The following is an 18,993-nucleotide window of genomic DNA, read 5'->3' on the forward strand; positions in this document are numbered from 1 at the left end:
GCTCCCATTGCACAGGGAGGCTGCTAAGGCACAAGGGATGCCCCTATCACAGGGAGATGTTCCTACCACTCAGAGATGCTTCCACCACTCAGAGATGCTCCTACCACTCAGAGATGCTCCTACCACACAGAGATGCTTCCACCACTCAGAGATGCTCCTACCACTCAGAGATGCTCCTACCACTCAGAGATGCTCCTACCACACAGAGATGCTCCTACCACTCAGAGATGCTCCTACCACACAGAGATGCTTCCACCACTCAGAGATGCTCCTACCACTCAGAGATGCTCCTACCACACAAAGATGCTCCTACCACTCAGAGATGCTTCCACCACACAGAGATGCTTCTGCCACAGGGAGATGCTCCTACCACTCAGAGATGCTTCCACCACACAGAGATGCTCCTACCACTCAGAGATGCTCCTACTGCACAGAGATGCTCCTACCACACAGAGATGCTCCTACCGCTCAGAGATGCTCCTTCCACACAGATGCTTCTACCACTCAGAGATGCTCCCAAGGCAGGAGATAGATGGGCCCTAGGCTGAACAGCTGGAGTTCGTACCCTGTGGACAGATACTCCAAGATGAGGAGGAGCTGAGCCCTGCCCAGATGAAAGACCTCGTATTTCTCATTCTCGAGGTCAAGGAGACATTCCCAACTATACATGCACAGGAAGGCTTCTTGGAGGTCAAAAGGAAGCGCTGTCAACCTACTCATAGTCTTCTTCGCTAGAATCTGTCTTGGCCAAGAGATGTGTGTGCAGACAGGGGGGGACACTGGGATAAGCCGAATAAACGGAACCAAGCAAAGGAGGTACTCTCTCTCTGAGCCCACCATGTGTCTATCCACACGCACTCTTCTAACAAACGCTTCACTTCTTTCACTATTCTCCATTTCTTTGTGGAAACCCATTTTCCGCAAAGCCATACGGGCAGGTCCTGGCCACCGGTCTAGTGGCCGGGATTCAGTGTTCTCACTGCTGCGGCCTGACTCCAATCTCTGGCCAGAAGCTAAAATCCTGCTTCAAGTGGCTGCAGGCTGAAGCTTCCCCCCCAGAAATCACTCCCACTATATGGAAGTGCTCTCACCACATAACAATGTACCAGTTATCCTGGGCCAAACCCACAACTGTCACCAGCACCAATAGCAATCATGACCCAGGTACTTAACCTTGTATCCACTGCAAGCCCCCTCCTCCCCGCCCCCTGCCCCCGCTGAACATCTGAGGCTTCCCTTTCCCATAAAACACTGCAGGGCCGCCTTCTTTCTCATGGTGTAGGTCACAACAGTGGAGTCTAGTCAATGTCAGGGTCCTGGTTGCAAAGGACTCTGGGTAAACCCCTAGGTCTGGCCACCTTAGGTGGAGAGACTAATACGGTGGGGAGTCTGCACACAGCAAAGTCATTTGAAAGGTGCAGAGTGTCAGAGGACACAACCAGCCTTCCACTCTGACACCAAAAAGGCATCAGGATGAGACCTGCTCAGTTGTAAATCAAAAGGGTTTCAAGACTTGGGTCCAAACAGCGGCAGCAGACACCAGGGGGCGTGTGCTGAGTGTGCAGTCACTGCTAACAACCAAACGCATTTGCTTAAAATTTGGACCGGGGCACACGACAGGAGGGCAGGCGGTCGGGAAACCTTGCTTGGGTTCCTGGCTGGGCTGCACGGCAGCAAATAAAGCCCTTCACCTCACTGGTCTGTGCCCATAAAGGGGAGGGTTGGAACACGAACTCCTAGACGCCTTTTGGCTCGACTTGGATATCACGCCCGAGCCCACACTTGGTGGGGAAATTTTGGTTTCATGGTTTTAGTAGGATTCAAAGCAGACCACATCTCGGCTCAAGCAGCTGGCAGGGAGAGTTAAATTTGGGAAAAAAACAAACGAGAAGCCCAGGACCACTGACGAGGGGTCTTTCTTTCCTCCTTCCTTTCAAGCTCCCATCCCCCAGCACTTATTAATGTGGAATTTGCAGCTCAGGGGAAAAGCAACTCTCCGACTTCATAAACATTTGTACAGAGCAAATTTAATAAAGCTGGGAATAATACCATTCAGATGTAATTCCTTCATTTTGCGTTATTATTCGTTCTTTTCTATCGCAAAGCATTTGAAATGCAAGGAGTCATTGTTACAGCTACAAAAGGGAATGACTAACTGGTGGGTGACTGATTAGACGTGCTTGGGGAAAAAAACAGAAGAAAGAAGCAAAAAGGAAGCCGCTGTGGGTCTCACAGTTTCTTTCTACTTCTTGCCTTTTATTATGAATGGCGGGACACACCTGCATTCTTTTCCCAGAATCATTCTGTATGACTGCTTTACTGTGTATGTTTTAATATCACTAAGCTGTGGTTGTGGAATTTGTATGAGATTTTCACAAAACACAGAAGCGAGGAGGGCAGCGTTCCCCCCGACACATCTTTATACCATGAAATTACATTGCTAGTCATAGACCAGCGGGGAAGGGGAGAGGGGTGTTTTCTCTTACTTCTGTCCAAAGTCGCTTTTTGAACCAGAAAATTGTCCCAGTTTCATGAGACTGATCTTACCTTGATAATAAAAGATGCTTATATTCCACAAAAGGCAGCATAAACACTAGCTGAAACCCTTCAAGCATGTAAGTCATGGGGCATCTCCTCCATTTCCTTGCCATGTTTTGAGAGGGAAGAAGAGTTTTGACCTAGAAACAGGCCCCCTTCCCGATCCATCCAGGGGCTCACACGTGCACATGACTTAGAGGGCAGCACCATGGACCCCTCTGTCTTCTCACCTCCAAAGTCCTTTGGGAGCAAGCAGGGTACAAATAATAACATGCAGGTGTTTCCCTGCTGACTCAGACGGTAAAGATTCCACCTGCAATGCAGGAGACCCCGGTTCAATTCCTGGGTCAGGAAGATCCCCTGGGGAAGGGATAGGCTACCCACTCCAGTATTCTTGCCTGGGGAATCCCCACGGATAGAGGAGCCTGGTGGGCTACAGTCCATGGGGTCACACAGAGTCGGACACGACCGAGCGACTTAACACTTTCACTTTTAGGGGTGTGAGAGGTGAACAAGCCCGCATGCCAGGATGGTCACAGATTCTTTGCACAGAAAAAGGCAGCTGCTTGGGGGACAATAGAAACTGTTGTCATTCATTCATTCATATTGAGAACAGTGACTACCATGTGCTGGACACAGGACTGGACACTTGGAGATACTGCAGTCAGCAAACAGCCTCATAATGCTGGCCCGCCTCGGAAAGGTGACAGCTGAAGTTTAGAGCCAAGCACTGGTTCCCATTAATATTAAACTGTATTCACTTATTTCATGCTTACGGTTAGCACGACTGGCATGAAGCTTTATATTTATTGGTTTGTCTGTGCTGGTTCTTAACCGCAGCACGTGGGGTCGTCGCCCCATGCGGGGTCTTTTAGCTGTGACATGCAAACTCTTAGTGGTGGCATGTGGGATCTAGTTCCCTGATCAGGGATGGAACCTGGGCCCCCTGCATTGGGAGCTTCTTAGCCACTGGGACCCCCAGGGAAGTCCCTAAGCTGTCCTGACCTTGGGGAGGATAAAGTTTTGGTCTGTCTAACCCCCTTCCTATCCCTGGAATGGTCGTGTATCTCGGGCTCAGACACCCAGGTCTTCCCTGGGTTTTGTTCTGCTAGCGCTATAAGGAGAGAAACTCTTTGCAATTTGGTTAAAGAGCATAACAATGTTTTATCAGAGGATACTTTTGGTCATAAGAATTAGAAAGTCCAAACTAGTTTGAACAATAAGAAAATCTATTGATGCCCAAGGAAGTGTGGGCCTCAGCCAGGTTTGATCCAGGGGCTCTACAGGGCCACCAAGAACCCAGGTCCCTGCCATCTCTGCTTTATCCCAATCCTAGATCTCTTTGCAGTCCCAGGATGGCTGCTTGCTATCCCAGGAGCACCATGCTTCTTCATCTAGGGTCGGGGAGAGGGAAAGACGGAGCAGGAATTGTTTCTTCCTCAAACTTCCAGGCAAAGTCCAGCCCATCCCACCAACTGGAGTGTCCTGAACTGCTCGCTGTACCCTGGTGAAGGCACATGTGATTGGACTCTGCACCAGTCTGTGGCAGAGGGTGATACCACATGTGGCCTCTGCAGTCAGATGCCCCTGTCCCCTAGAAATGGGGAGGGTCAATACACCCGATTGTCTTGGCGGCTGGACACTGGCCACTGGGGGCCACAGAGCCCCCTACACGCAACCCCAGAGCTGCCAGCAGCCACACCACCTTCCGTGCCTGGCAGCCTGGGACTGTGCCCCCCCCCACCCCTGAGAGGAGGAGGGGAAGAGGGGGCAGGACAGCGTCTCAGGAAGGACCACCCGAGCTGCTGTGTTGATACCAGGGAAGGGGGCAAGTACAGAACCAAGACATGGGTCAGGAGGCTGCTGCCCTGGGCCACGTGAGAGATGCTGGCGGCCTGGGCCACTTGGACCAGTGTGGGTGGAGAGAAGTGGTGGCGTTGTGACACGTCTTCAAGGAAGAGCTATCGGGGCTCATCCTAGGACCACACGTGGAGGGTGAGGGAACAAGGGGAGCCCAGGATGCGCCCTCGGTTTGGAAGGGGCTGGTGGAGAAGGAGGTGGGACACCCAGGAGAGGAGTCCAGGTGGACGTGTGGGGCTTGAGCTGCCTTCGAAGTTCTGCACGTGAAGACGTCACGTGGGCATCCAGAAACAGGAGTCGGGATTCAGGAGAGTTAGCTGGTGATCATCATTTAGTTGGTGATAGGCTGTTTTGAAAGCAGGAGGCTGGGGAGTGGGTAGAGATGAAAAGAAATGCATACTTAGCCCTGAGAGGGCACTGACCTTCAGAAACCAGGGAGACTGGCTGGGAGGCGGTGGAGACAGAGCTGCAGCCAGAAAGGTGGGCGACAGACATCCAGCCTGATAGAAAGATCCACCTTTAGAATGCCGCTCCTGAACTGCTCTCTGGATGAGAGTCGAAAGCATTAGGCACTCAGTTGTGTCCGACTCTGTGACCCCATGGACTGGAGCCCACCAGGCTCCTCTATCCACAGAATTCTCCAGACAAGAATACTGGAGTTGTCATGCCCTTCTACAGGGATCTTTCCCACCCAGGGGTTGGAACTCGGGTCCAGGCAGATTCTTGACTGAGCCACCAGGGAAGCCCTCTGGATTCGAATGCGATCCTATCAGAAGACCAATCCTCCCCTTGCCTGGGGCCCCGGACTCTTCAATGGCACCTCCAGGGCTAAGGGGCCTTTCCTGAGTATATGACACCCCAACTCATGGGGTCAGTAGGACTTCCCCGATGGCTCAGATGGTAAAGCGTCTGCCTGCGATGCGGGAGACCTAGGTTCCATCCCTGGGTCAGGAATATCCCCTGAAGAAGGAAATGGCAACCCACTCCAGTACTCTTGCCTGGAAAATCCCATGGATGGAGGAGCCTGGTAGGCTACAGTCCATGAGGTCGCAAAGAGTCGGACGCAACTGAGCGACTTCACTTTCACTTTAAGGGGGTCATGGCGTCATCTACACAATGAACGTGGGTTTGAGCAAACTCCGGGAGTTGGTAATGGACAGGGAAGCCTGGAGAGCTTGCAGTCCACGGGGTCGCAAAGAGTCGGACGCGACTGAGCGACTGGACAACAGCGAAGGGCTGGGGCAGAGGCTCTGCACATGCGCAGAAATGGTAACTCGCGGAGACCCTGGGTCACTCCAGTCCTGAGCTCCAGGGAGACGGCGCGGGAGGGGCGGTGCGAGGGGCGCGGCCTCGCGAGAGCCACGTCCGGGGCGGGGCCAGGTGAGTCGCCGGACACACGGAGCCCAGGTAAGGCGCCCGTGGGGCTGCGTCAGGTAAGGCGGCGGGGTGTCCGCCGGAGGGAGCCCGCTTGGGCCTGGGCGGGCAGGCGGCGCGGGCTCTGAGGCCCGGCCCAATGCTCCGGCGGGCACGCCGAGGCGGGGCGCGGTACCTGGGGAGCCTCGATCGCCCCAGCCTGGCCCGGCCCCTCGCCCACTCCCGCACACCCCACCTCCCATTTTCCACGCGCGCGCGCGCATCCCCCGCTCCCGCCCTTCTCCCCTCCCGACCCCGCCTCTCCTCCCAGCCCCCTCCCTACACCCCGTCCCCCACCTCCCTCCCAGCCCCGTCGCTTCTCCCGCCTTTTCTTGTTTGCGTTTGTTCTGGTTGCTTGTTTGGGTTTGTTCTGGTTGGGCCATCTCAGCCCAAACTTTCGCCGACCTCCCCGTTTTTCCTCCCCTCATTCGGGGTCCCCGATCGCCCGCACAGCAGCTCCCTCATCCCGAACTTGGGAGCCATCGACCTGCTTCACAGATGAGAAGACTGAGGCAGAGCATGTGCTGAGTCTCTTCAGGCTCAGGGGCTCCAGCTGGTGGTTACCGCTGGCTGGTCACAGGGGATGGACCCCCCCACCTCCCCACAACAAGACTTAATATGCCCCGAAGTTAAATCAGCCTCCCAAACTGCCAGTTTCGGAGAGAGCCCCGGGTTACCTTCCCTTTTCGCAAACCCTAGCCCAGGGCCACTGTCCACAGCCCTGGGTTTCCCAGGGCCTGGCCAGTTGTGTGGAGAGCTCCCAGGGAGAAGGAAGCAGGGTGGGCGGGGAGGAATTCCTGAGTTTTGGGCGGGGTGGGACCTGGCTTTGACTGCCTGGAGCTCACAGACTTGAGGTTTTGTGACAGAGGGCTGTGTGGATTCCAAAGAGCACGGTGCTGCTTGTCTGTGAAATGCGGTGTTGACGCTTGTGTTGGTGAGAACTCAAAATCTAAGACTCACCACCAGATATCTTTCGGTCGGTCTTTGTCGGTGGTTTTAGGCTCTTGTTTGTGAGTTTCTGCTTTAACTCGGTGACTTTAAGCCATTTCTCAAGCCAGCGGCAGAGCAGGGACCGAGGGGTGAAGACGGATACAGTGCACAGGCCTGAACCCATCTAGTCCTTGTGGACGGCCACCTCTGCAGTCCCTGTCCAAGGGGGACTCCCAGTCAAGCCTCTGTGTGACATAGGGAAGCCAGAGGCTTGTGGGAGGTCTGGGAGGGCTTCCTGGAGGAGGTGACCATTGAGTTGGGAAATGGGTGAGACGTAGGCAGGAAAGAGTGGGCACACTAAGGTCACACAGAAGCTGGGGATAAGTCACGTGTGAGGTGGGGGTAGACATACCTGGGCAGTACCTGACAGGTGGTCAGGTGTGGGCGGCATGAATGCACTTGGATGATATCACTGAGTCACTGAAATGCAACCTCCGTGAGATGCTTGTTCATTTGTTATATTCGTTTGCTATTTAGATTCCACAAGTAAGTGAAAACAGAGTATTTGTCTTTTGTTCTGACGTCCTTCACAAAGCAGAATGCCCTCCTGGTCCATCCGTATCGTTGCAGATGGCATTATTTCATTCTTTTTTATGGCTGGGTAGTATTCCATTGTCTATGTATGCCACATCTTTAGCCGCTCCATCAGTGAGCGCTGTAATGAGATGTTTTGAGGTCTGGAAACTTGACTAAATATCCCATGGATCTTGGCATCTCCCTGACAAGCCAGCGCCATGTGAGGCTGTCCTGGGCACACCATGGATGGTGGCTTTCAGAGAGGCTTTCAGGGATGGTTACAGAGGGGACAGCGAGAGCTCCGCCACCCTGGAGGTGCCTGGCGGGCACACCCGCCTCCTGATCTTACCTTCTTTCACCAGTGGGGACGCGGAGGCACAGGAGCAGCAGGATGGGGACAAGGAGCCCCAGGAGGAGTCAGGGACCTAGTTTTTGATCAGGTCACTTTCACTCCTGGGGACTCAGCCTTTTGACCTGTAAAGTGACGCCCTTGACCATCCTTCCCCAGAAGGTCACACTCACCTTTGCTGAGGCTCTCAGGCCCTACCTGCATGCTTTTTTTTCTTTTGGCTGCCCCGGGTCTTACTTTCGGCCCGCAGGATCTCATTGCGGTGCCCGGACTCTGCAGTTGTGGTGCGCGGACTTAGATGCTTCACGACTTGCAGGATCTCAGTTCTCAACCAGGGATCGAATCCATGTCCCCTGAACCACAAGGCAGAGTCTTAACCCCTGGACCACCAGGGAAGTCCCCTAACTGCACACTTATTGCCTTATTCTTCACTCACACATGCCTCACGAGCAGGGGCTGTTACTGTCCCCTTTTACAGATGAGGAAACTGAGGCAGGGAGGTTTAGACGACTTTCTGAGGTCACATGGCCAGGCAGAAAGTGGAGAGCCTACCAAGCTGCGACAGCAGCGTCCACGCCCTTGCTGGCGGCAAGCGGGTGGGAAGGGAGAGGGAGGGGCAGCCCCAGGGCCCTGAGGTCTGCCTCCTGGGGGATGACATTCCAAGCCTTCCAGTGACTTCTCTTCAAGTCTGTGTGAGAGTAGCTTGGGGATAAAAGAAATGCTTTCAGTTTCCTTTCAGGTAAATTAACTTTTCCTTCAATCTTTTGATTGAAACTGATGCTCAAGGAAGATGTGATGGGTGTATCCAGGGGCTTCCCTGGCCACCCAGGGCACATTGGAGGTTTCCTTCTGCGCGGGGGTGCCCTTGGAGATGCCCAGGGGAGGGCACCGCCCCAGCCATCGTCCTGGAGGCTCCCAGGGCTGCTGGCAGCTGGGTCTGGCCTCTGTCCAGTTTCCTGGGTCCCCGTTTTCTCCCCTCCCAGGCAGGCAGGGTGTCCTGAGCCTCGGAGCAGGCGGGCTGTGCTCTGGTCAACAGTTGCCGCTGGTGCCTGCCTCCCTGAGCCCTCATCCCGGCCAAGTGACTGAGAATTGCTCGCCAGGAGCTGGTCACTCTGCACCCTGGTTTCCTCATAAAATACCGGCAGTGCTGTCAACTACTCAGGGGGTTCCTGGGAGGAAGAAACAAATGTAATTTGTATGGAGTGCCTGAAACAGGGCATGACAGCTTTATCCATGTTTTACCCCTCTTAGGACTAGTCGTCTCCCTCCCCCCACACCCAGGGAAGACTGTGGGGACTGAGCTTGGTTGGAACCTGTTCCCCAGCCCTTCTTTCTGCAGTGACCCTGGTCAGAGCAGGGCACAAGAAGTTGGATGGCTGGAGCCAGTGGCTGTTCCATAGAAGGAACTGGTTTGGCAGGTCAGGAGTCCAGAACCTTCTGGGAACCTGCCCACTCTCTCCCCCTACCTGGTTATAAAACGAAAACAAAGGAGGCCTCCTGGGGACTGGGTCAGGGCATTTATCATCCACAGAAAAGCTGCGGGTGGTTGAAGCCAGAGGGCGGAAGATTTGAACCTGCGGGGCCTGTGTGGGGCTTCCAGAAAGCACCTCCTCCGGGGGCTGTGACCCCCTGGGGTCAAGTTCTAGGGGCCTCTGCGGGCTCTTTCCGCTGTGAAGGGCTCTGCTCCCACCCAGAGCTCCCAGGTCGGGGAGCTGTGTAACAGCTTGCTGTTGTAACAGCTTGCATTGTATGTGGGAGGGCTGATGGATTACTGAAGAATTTGTGATATTCCAAGGATTTCCCTGATAGTTCAGTTGGTAAAGAAGCTGCCTGTAATGCAGGAGACCCCGGTTCGATTCCTGGGTCGGGAAGATCTGCTGGAGAAGGGATAGGCTACCACTCCAGTATTTTCGGGCTTCCCTTGTGGCTCAGCTGATAAAGAATTCACCTGCAATGCGGGAGACCTATGTTCGATCCCTGGCTTGGGAAAATCCCCTGGAGAAAGGAAAGACTACCCACTCCAGTATTCTGGCCTGGAGGATTCCATGGACTGTATAGTCCATGGGGTCGCAAAGAGTCGGACGAGACTGAGCGACTCTCACTTTCACTTTCATGGAATAGCAAGGAGAGATAAGAAAGCCTTCCTCAGTGATCAGTGCAAAGAAATAGAGGAGAGCAATAGAATGGGAAAGACTATAGAGATCTTTTCAAAAATTACCAAGGGAACATTTCATGCAAAGATGGGCTCAATAAAGGACAGAAATGGTAGGGACCTAACAGAAGCAGAAGATATTAAGAGGTAAGAATACACAGAAGAACTGTACAAAAAAGATCTTCATGACCCAAATAACCACGATGGTGTGATCACCCACCTAGACATCCTGGAATACGAAGTCAAGTGGGCCTGAGGAAGCATCACTATAAACAAAGCTAGTGGAGGTGATGGAATTCCAGTTGAGCTATTTCAAATCCTGAAAGATGTTGCTGTGGAAGTCCTGCACTCAATATGCCAGCAAGTTTGGAAAACTCAGCAGTGGCGACAGGATTGGAAAAGGTCAGTTTTCATTCTAATCCCAAAGAAAGACAATGCCAAAGAATGCTCAAACTACCACACAATTGCACTCATCTCACATGCTAGCAAAGTAACGCTCAATTCTCCAAGCAAGGCTTCAACAGTACATGAACCAAGAACTTCCAGATGTTCAAACTGGATTTAGAAAAGGCAAAAGAACCAGAGATCAAATTGCCAACATCTGCTGGATCATTGAAAAAGGAAGAGAGAAAAACATCTCCTTTATTGACTACGCCAAAGCCTTTGACTGTGTGGATCACAACAAACTGTGAAAAGTTCTTCAAGAGATGTGGATACCAGACCACCTGACCTGCCTCTTGAGAAATTTGTATGCAGGTCAAGAAGCAACAGTTAGAACCGGACTGGTTCCAAATTGGGAAAGGAGTACGTCAAGGCTGTATATTGTCACCCTGCTTATTTAACTTATATGCAGAGTACATCATGTGAAATGCCGGGCTGGATGAAGCACAGACTAGAATCAAGATTGCCGGGAGAAATATCAATAACCTCAGATATGCAGATGACACCACCCTTATGTCAGAAAGCAAAGAGGAACTGAAGAGCCTTTTAATGAAAGTGAAAAGGAGAAGGAAGAAGCTGGCTTAAAACTCAACATTCAGAAAACTAAGATCATTGCATCTGGTCCCATCACTTCATGGCAAATAGATGGGGAAACAATGGAAACAGTGAGAGACTTTATTCTGGGGGACTCCAAAATCACTGCAGATGGTGACTGCAGCCATGAAATTAAAAGACATTTGTTCCTTGGAAGAAAAGCTATGACCAACCTGCTATGCTAAGTCACTTCAGTCGTGTCCGACTCTGCGCAACCCCATAGACGGCAGCCCACTAGGCTCCCCCGTCCCTGGGATTCTCCAGGCAAGAACACTGGAGTGGGTTGCCATTTCCTTCTCCAATGACCAACCTAGACAGCATATTAACCTAGACAGCATATTAAAAAGCAGAGACATTACTTTGCTGACAAAGGTCCAGAGTCAAAGCTGAGGTTTTTCCAGTATGGATGTGAGAGTTGGGCCGTAAATAAGTTATTTTTTATCAGGATCTGAATAAGATTAATGTTGTCTTCTGATCACCACCTGGCTTGCACAGCCCTGGTGACCATTACTGTTCACCTGCCTCTGGAGTGCCCAACCCTTCAGAATGATGGCTCATCTGGACTTTATTTGATCGTCACTGTGGTACTGGTGGAGGGCGGGGTTTGTGCCCATTTCACAGGTAGGGAAGTAGGGTCTGAGGGGGTGGACTGGCCTCACTGAGGAGGCCCCCTGAGTAGGAGTGACCCGGCCTGGAACCCATTCCCCTGACTCTTCCTCCGTTCTGCTTGCTCACAGTGCCAGCGCAGGGGCTGGGGTCAATGCTGCAGGGTACAGAGGGGTCTCTGGACCGGACACAGAGAGGGCAGAACCAGGTCCCTGGCTCTGGAAAGTACGGGTGGCCTGATCACCCCCGGGACTTGGGGTGCTTTTCTCTCTGGCTGCATTGTTGTCGTTCAGTTGCTCAATTGTGTCCAATTCTTTGCGACCCCGTGGACTGCAGCACTCCAGGCTTCCCTGTAATTCACCGTCTCCCAGAGTTTGTTCAAACTCCTGTCCATTGAGTCGGTGGTGCCATCCAGCCGTCTTGTGCTCTGTCGTCCCCTTCTCCCGCCCTCAAACTTTCCCAGCATCAGGGTCTCTTCCAGTGAGTCGGCTCTTCGCATCAGGGGACCAAAGTATTGGAGCCTCAGCTTCAGCATCAGTCCTTCCAGTGAATACTCAGGGTTGATTTCCTTTAGTATTGACTGGTTTGATCTTGTTGTCCAAGGGGCTGTCAACAGTCTTCTCCAGCACCACAATTTGAAAGCATCAGTTCTTTGACACTCATCCTTCTTTTTGGTCCAACTCTCACATCTGTACATGACTACTGGAAAAAGCATAGATTTGACTATATGGACCTTTGTCAGCAAAGTATTGTCTCTGCTTTTTAATATGCTGTCTATGTTTGTCATAGCTTCTCTTCCAAAGGAAAAGTCTTTATTTGACCTGGCTAAACTGTAGCCAGATCTTCCTATACAGAAGGATCTGAAGGTGGAGGGGAGGTTTATCCCTGCGGATCCCACCTCCAAGGGGACCAGTGAGGAGGCAGATTTGAATTCAGCCTGAATTATTGACTTGGACTTGAGCCAATGGTCATAACAGGAACCATATGGATCACTCACTCCCTGCGGTTGCGATGTGTTGCAGGGAGAGGCGACAGCAAGTGCAAAGGCCCTGACGCAAGAACAGCCCGGCCTGTTTGAGGCTCAAGCCTGAGGCCTGTGTGGCTGGAGCAGAGACAGCGGGGGTGGAGTGCAGAGGTTTGAGATGCGCCCCTGAGGGCCGTGCAGGTGAGAGGCGCACACCTGAATGAGCACTGGGTACCAGGGCAGGGCCAGGGATGCTGGGGAGGGGAGCGGCCCCCAGGCTTGAGGCTGGTGTCTACAAGAACCACAGGAGCGGGTGGGCGGCCCCAGCAGCGCTCAGCAGACCCCCACCCGACCCCACCTTGTCTTTTCAGCCCAGCGCCCCTGGCCCTTGCAGGCAGGCCTCTGACAACGTCGTGCAGCAGGTCGCAGCTCATTGGGACCTTGCTGTCTCCACCTTTGGGTGTTTCCCCCAGCTGTCATGCCCGGTTCCAGCAGCTTCGGGCCCTGCTACATCTGCCTTCTCGCCAGAGTCCGGGGTGGTGTTTGTGATGAAGAGTGGGTAGTGTGAATCTGTATCTGTAAATCTGTGACATCGCTGAGACAAAAGGGTGAAAATTGCTCTTGATGGGGTGTACCCCGAGACTCTGGGGTCCCAGCTTAGTGGTGGCCCCCCTCTCAGCCCCTCCCCTTACTCCTGGACTTGCACCCCTGCCCTGATGCGACCCTGCCAACCCCTTTCTCCCTGGGTGCCCTCCCTGTTGATACAGGGTCAGCGCTGGATGGCCTCGAACCCACCCCGCCCTCCGCACAGAGCCTCTCATCAGTGCCCCCGTCCTGAGCGGGGGGTGGGGCTGTGCAAATATGGGGGTAGGCTCTCACTCTGTGCGTCCCACACATCGCCTGCACCACTCACATTAGGTCTGGTACTGATTTGCCTGAGCTAAGTAGGTGATAATTTGTAACTACGGCATTAGGATAATTGCTGCAAGGGTCTATTTGTGTAATGTGCAAATATAATTTTATAGCAACAAACCATTTTGCTACGAATTATAAGTAGAGCCGTCACGTGGTCAGAAGCCTCTTTTGCGTGCTGATGCCCCTGGTCTGCAGCTCCAGCTGGCATAGCCTTGTGATGCTGGTGGCACCTTAGCGTCCGTGTCCCCCAACCTAGGTTTGTGATTCCCGGCTCAGAGGGAAAGGGCTTGGCAGTGAGAGGCCCGGGAGGAGATGAGACGTGTGGGCCCAGGTGGAGGGTGAGGGAGGCTGGGGGTGATGGAGCTGGTGCTCTGACGCCTGCCACCGAGGAGAAAGGGTCCATTTGTGAGGTTTGTTGTTCAGTCACCAAGCCATGTCCAATTCTTTGTGACCCTTTGAATTGCAGCATGCTAGGCTCCCCTGTCCTTCAGTATCTCCCAGAGTTTGCTTAAACTCATGTCTGTTGAGTCAGTGATGCCATCCAGCCATCTCGTCCTCTGTCATCCCCTTCTTCTCCTGCCTTCAGTCTTTCCCAGCATTAGGGGCTTTTCCAATGAGTCAGCTCTTTGTATCAGGTGCCCAAAGTATTGAAGCTTCAACTTCAGCATCAGTCCTTCCAATGAATATTCAGAACTGATTTCTTTTAGGATGGACTGGTTGGATCTCCTTGCAGTCCAAGGGACTCTCAAGAGTCTTCAACAGCACATTTCAAAAGCATCAATTCTTCAGCCCTCAACCTTCTTTATGGTCCAGCTCTCACATCCGTACATGATTGCTTTGACTAGACGGACTTTTGTCAGCAAAGTGATGCCTCTGCTTTTCATTAAGCTGTCTGGGTTTGTCACAGCTTTTCTTCCAAGGAGCAAGCATCTTGTAATTTCATGGCTGCAGTCACCATTCATAGTGATTTTGCAGCCCAAGAAAATAAAATCTGTCTCTGTATCCACTTTTTCCCCATCTATTTGCCATTAAGTGATGGGGCTGGATGCTGTGATCCTAGTTGCTTGAGTGTTGCGTTTTAAGACAGCTTTTTCACTCTCCTCTTTCACTTCATCAGGAGGCTCTTTAGTTTCTCCTCACTCTCTCCCATTACTAGTATCATCTGCATATCTGAGGTTGTCAGTATTTCTCCCGGCAATCTTGATTCCAGCTTGTGATTCACCGAGCCTGGCATTTCGCATGACATACTCTACATAGAAGTTAAATAAGCAGGGTGACAATATACAGGCTTGGCGTACTCCTTTTCCGATTCTGATTGTAAATGTTAATCATATCCACAAACACCTTCACAGCAACATCTAGGCTGGTGTTTGACCAAACAGCTGGGCACCGTAGCCCAGCCACGTTGACGTATAAAACCAACCATCACAAGGCTGGTGCAGAACCCACAGCTCCAAGGGCCTTCTCTACCCATCAGAGCCACGTGGGGCTCCTGGGCCTGGAGAGCAGCTGTGCGGGGCCTGATGGGAGCAGTACGCTGGCCTCCCTGAGGATCGCCTGGGCAGCATGGGGTGGGGTTGGGGGAGCGTCTTCCTTCCCCTGCCCTGGCCATGTGTCCGTCCCACGCGGGGTGGGGTCCCCCTGAGCACATGCAGCAGGGGGCCAAGGTGGGCCCCCGGGCCCTGATCCAAGCCCGGGGAGCAGCCCACGACGGCAGGTGAGCAGCCCACGACAGCAGGTGAGCCTTCTATTTCCCTCAACCATGGGCCTGCGGACTACTCAGCCCGACAGTTACCCTCCCCCAGCCCTCCCTCACTACAACAAAGCGTGGATTGTGTGTGACACGCTCAGGCCCCAGTGCCCAAACTTCAAAACGGATAATGCTGCCTGTGCTGTTTGAGATAGGCGGCCGGGTGCAGGTTTTGAGCTTGCAAAGGAAAAAGCAGGAGTGACAAGCACTCTGGGTGTTGCGGCAGAGTCTGGAGGAAAAACAAAGCCTTCCTGGCCCCGGAGGGTCAGGGTTTCAGGCTGTGCTCCCGGGTTGGCCGGAGCTCCCCTCACCCCACCACTCGGGCAGCGGAGGGGGAGGCCTGGGGCCCCGTGGTGGCTCACCCTGGTGTCAGTGCATCCTGTGAGGCTTTGAAGCAAGAATGTTCTGGATGTTTCCTCCCCCGGTGGGCGGGCCCCCAGGAAGCAGCCCCTGGGTTTCCAATCAGGCACCCCTGTGCCCGGCTTCCCCCCGGTGCCCTCAGCTGGTTGCTCTCAAGCTGTTTGTAACAGGCTGGGCTGCCAAGGTGGACACGCAGGGCTGGGAGCTCGGGCGCTCAGGGTGGGCTGCCGACAGGGTGCCACCCTCCCATCTTCAAACCTCGGGAGCCCCTCCCGCTTGTCATGAGCTGTCAGTGCAATGAGAGGGTGGCCCCAAGTCCCCCACAGGACAGGCTGCAGCCCCCCAGACCCCTGTGCCCGGCAGCCGGGCTCTCTGGTGACCAGGTTCACCCCGCCAGGGCTCCCGCAGACCGGCCGCCCAGGCGGGTCCCGAGCTGTGGGCGTAGACGATTGAGTTTCTTTTCTCACTTTCGATGCAGCTGGCGGGGTGGGGGGCCCCTGCCCGGCCTGGGTACAGGGGCTCAGGCCTGGGCTCACCCCTGCTGCCCTCCCAGGCCCCCCCCAGCTTGGGGAAGGCAGGATTTGGAAGGCAGCCCTATGTTCCTGACATGGAGAAGGTGGGCGGGGGGCCCAGGTGGGGCTTCCCTTGCCTGGTACTCCGTGCCCTGCATGATGCCAGGAGAAAACCCAATCCTGTGTGCACACTGCACCCCCAGCCCACCCCATCTCCGGAGCTGTGAAGAAAGCTGTGAAGAAAGCAGGCAAGGCAGGCCCCGGGCAGGGGTGCAGCGGGGGTCTACAGGCAGAGGTGGAGGCAGGCCCAATCGTCGGTTTAAGTGTGGGCTGTTGGTGGGGCTGATCTAGCGTCTGGACTGCTAGTGTTAAAAGGGGCATCACGGTGAGACCCCCACCCCCCAGAACTGCAGGCAGAGAGGAGCCAGAACATGTCGGGGGCGGGGCTTGTAGAAGGGTGTGCCAGGGACCCATGAGCCCTTACCCCCCTGTTCCTGGGGTCTCTGCCCCTCTTTCCCGCCCCTCCCCCTCTCGCGGGCTCTCCCCCTGTGCCCTGCCCAGGGTCTTCCACCCACAGCCAGCTGGGCTCTTACAACACCTTGGCCCAGAGAGGGCACAACCCTTGGCAAAGCCACACAGCCATCCGGGACAGCAGAGTGCCCCCCCGGGGAGCAGCTGGCAGGGTTCACAGCGGCAGGGGGCCGGGGGAGGCTGGTTGAAACGACGCCAGGAAACAGGCCCTGGTGGCGTGGCCCCCAAATTGTGGAGAGCTCTCAGAGGGGAGACGCGGGAACCCCAGGCTCAGCTGCGTCAGGGGAGAGAGACTGAGACAGGAGTCCCGGGAGGCACCCTGAGTGACCTCGAGCCACTGTCTGCGCCTCACGGGCCTCAGCTTTGTTCTCTGACAAACGGGGTGATGGAGCCAGTCAAGGGCTTCTCCCGCCTGCCATCCTTCCGTCTCCAGCTGTTTTTAAGAAAACACATGCTTTTCCCCTTGATTTGGAAATTGGTGCCATCCGTTATGGGCTTTCTCTGTCTCTCTCTCTCTCTTAGCTGAACTCCTAGAAGGTGATACAGCCCTCCCGCCTCCCCTGCTGACTATTCCAGCATCTGAGCGTAAAGACGTTCTCCAAATAACCCGACACCATCCTCCCCACCGAGACGCAGCGTCCACACCGACAGCTCCCTTCACTGTCTGTGGACACGGGTCGTTTCCAGTTTGGGGCTGTTTTAGTTCTACAGCTCAGAATACTCCAGCCCACGTCCTTTGTCACACAGATGTACACATTCTGCTGGGTGTGTGGAACTGTGGAGTTTGGGGCATACAGATTTTTTTTTTCATTTTAGATTAGATTGCAGTGTTTGAACATGGGCAGCTGTCACAGACCAGCACGGACTCTGACTTCTCCCCCAAAGTGGGCAGGTGTGGCCTCACTGAGCTGGCTCTGAGGGGTCCCCCTGGAGAGGGGGCTGGCCTCTCCCTCCTTGCCCCCAACCCCGACCCTCTGCTCTTTGTATCTGTGGCCAGTGGCCTGGAGTTCCACAGCACCGCGCTTCAGGGGCTGGCTCCCGGATCTCTGCCTCAGTTCTCCCATCTGTAAAATAAGATGGAAAATGGCACTTAGCTACTAAGTGGGTTTTTTTTTTTTTTTAAAGACGTCAAGGTTTAAAATGTTTTTGTATTCATAAAACCTTATTAATTTAGTTTATATGACTTAACCTTATATTAAGTGTAATACAGGCTTTTGCAAACATGAAAAAGGGACAAACGTGGAAAAATAAATGGATTTATAAATCCTAATTCTAGAACTCAGAGAAGCCAGCATTTTAAAAACAATGTTCTGAAGACTTCCCTGGCAGTCCAGCGGTTAGGACTCACCAGTTTTCACTGCCGGGACCCGGGTTCAGTCCCTGGTCGGGGAACCTAAGATCCCACAAGCCGTGAGGCACGACAAAATACAAATAAGTAAATAAAAGCAATGTCCTATTTCTTTTCACTACTCAAAAGCTAGACCAAACTGTATGTGCCGTTTTCACCTAGCACTGTTCATTTTTAAAAACACCTTTACTAAGATATAATTCACAAAATATATAATTTACCAGTTTATAGTTCTGCGGTTTTTAGTGTAATTGCAGATATGGGCAGCCATCACCATAGTCAATTTTAGGACATTCTCTTCACCTCAAAAAGAGTCCATTCTGCTTTGCTGTCACCTCCCTAATCTCTGCCCACCCCCACCCCCACTTCCTAGTACCCAGTGGCCTACTCTCTGTCTCTGTGGGTCTGCCTGCTCTAGAATGGACTCATTCTGTGGACTCATGTCATCTTTTGTGGTCTGGCTTCTGTCATGCGTGCTAAGTTGCTTCAGTCGTGGCCAACTCTATGTGAGCCTACGGACTGTAGCTGGCCAGGCTCCTCTGTCCATGGGGATTCTCCAGGCAAGAATACTGGAGTGGGTTCCATGCCCCGCTTTCACTTAGCATAATATTTTCGAGGATCACCCATGTCGTACCAGGTGTCCGTCCTTCATTCCTTGTTATGTACCATAATATTCCACAGTTTGGATAGTAACGTAAAGATTTGCACAGGTTTTGCATCAGCCTCCAGGGCACAGAATAACCAGGTGGCAAACTCTTAGCTGGTGGTGATTACCTGCTGTGCAGCCATGCGCCACTCCAAGTGATCTTTGCTGGCCTCAGTTGCCCTCTCCATAAAGCGGGTAGAGGAGTGAGCGTGTGAATCTGTGAGGTGGTGGTGAAGAAGCAAAGATGCTGTCCTCAGTGTGTGTTTGCCCTGGAGGTGCTGTTCTCTCTCCACATCCCTTCCCCCCTCCACTGCCCTCTGCCCTGCTCTCCTGAGACAGGGGGCTGTTGGGCAGGGGGTGCCCCGTCCACATGCACTCATCAGTGGGCAGGACCTGCAGAGGACGAGGTCAGATATAGGAGCCCAAACGTGGGATGGATGCCACCGTCCAGGGGTCCAGCTCCCAAGACCTCACGTGGTTCGTCGAGGGGCAAGTTTCCCACGGGTCG

The 18,993-nt window shown here is 53.6% G+C and overlaps 1 protein-coding gene across 3 annotated transcripts in view; it reads left to right on the top strand.

Annotated features, from left to right (window-relative positions):
* The first annotated feature begins 5,795 nt into the window (after positions 1 to 5,795).
* The window catches only part of ARHGAP8 (Rho GTPase activating protein 8), a 51,019-nt gene continuing 37,821 nt past the window's right edge, over positions 5,796 to 18,993 (top strand). For 2 of the 3 annotated variants that reach the window (XM_061418822.1, XM_061418824.1), the window contains exon 1: positions 11,184 to 12,624. The gene's annotated coding sequence lies outside the window, so the exon portion shown is untranslated. Of the gene's footprint in view, positions 5,832 to 11,183; positions 12,625 to 18,993 lie in introns of those variants that run through there. The other variant, XM_061418823.1, reaches the window with a different exon arrangement.

Source organism: Bos javanicus, chromosome 5, assembly GCF_032452875.1.
Source record: "Bos javanicus breed banteng chromosome 5, ARS-OSU_banteng_1.0, whole genome shotgun sequence".
NCBI classification, from domain to species: domain Eukaryota; kingdom Metazoa; phylum Chordata; class Mammalia; order Artiodactyla; family Bovidae; genus Bos; species Bos javanicus.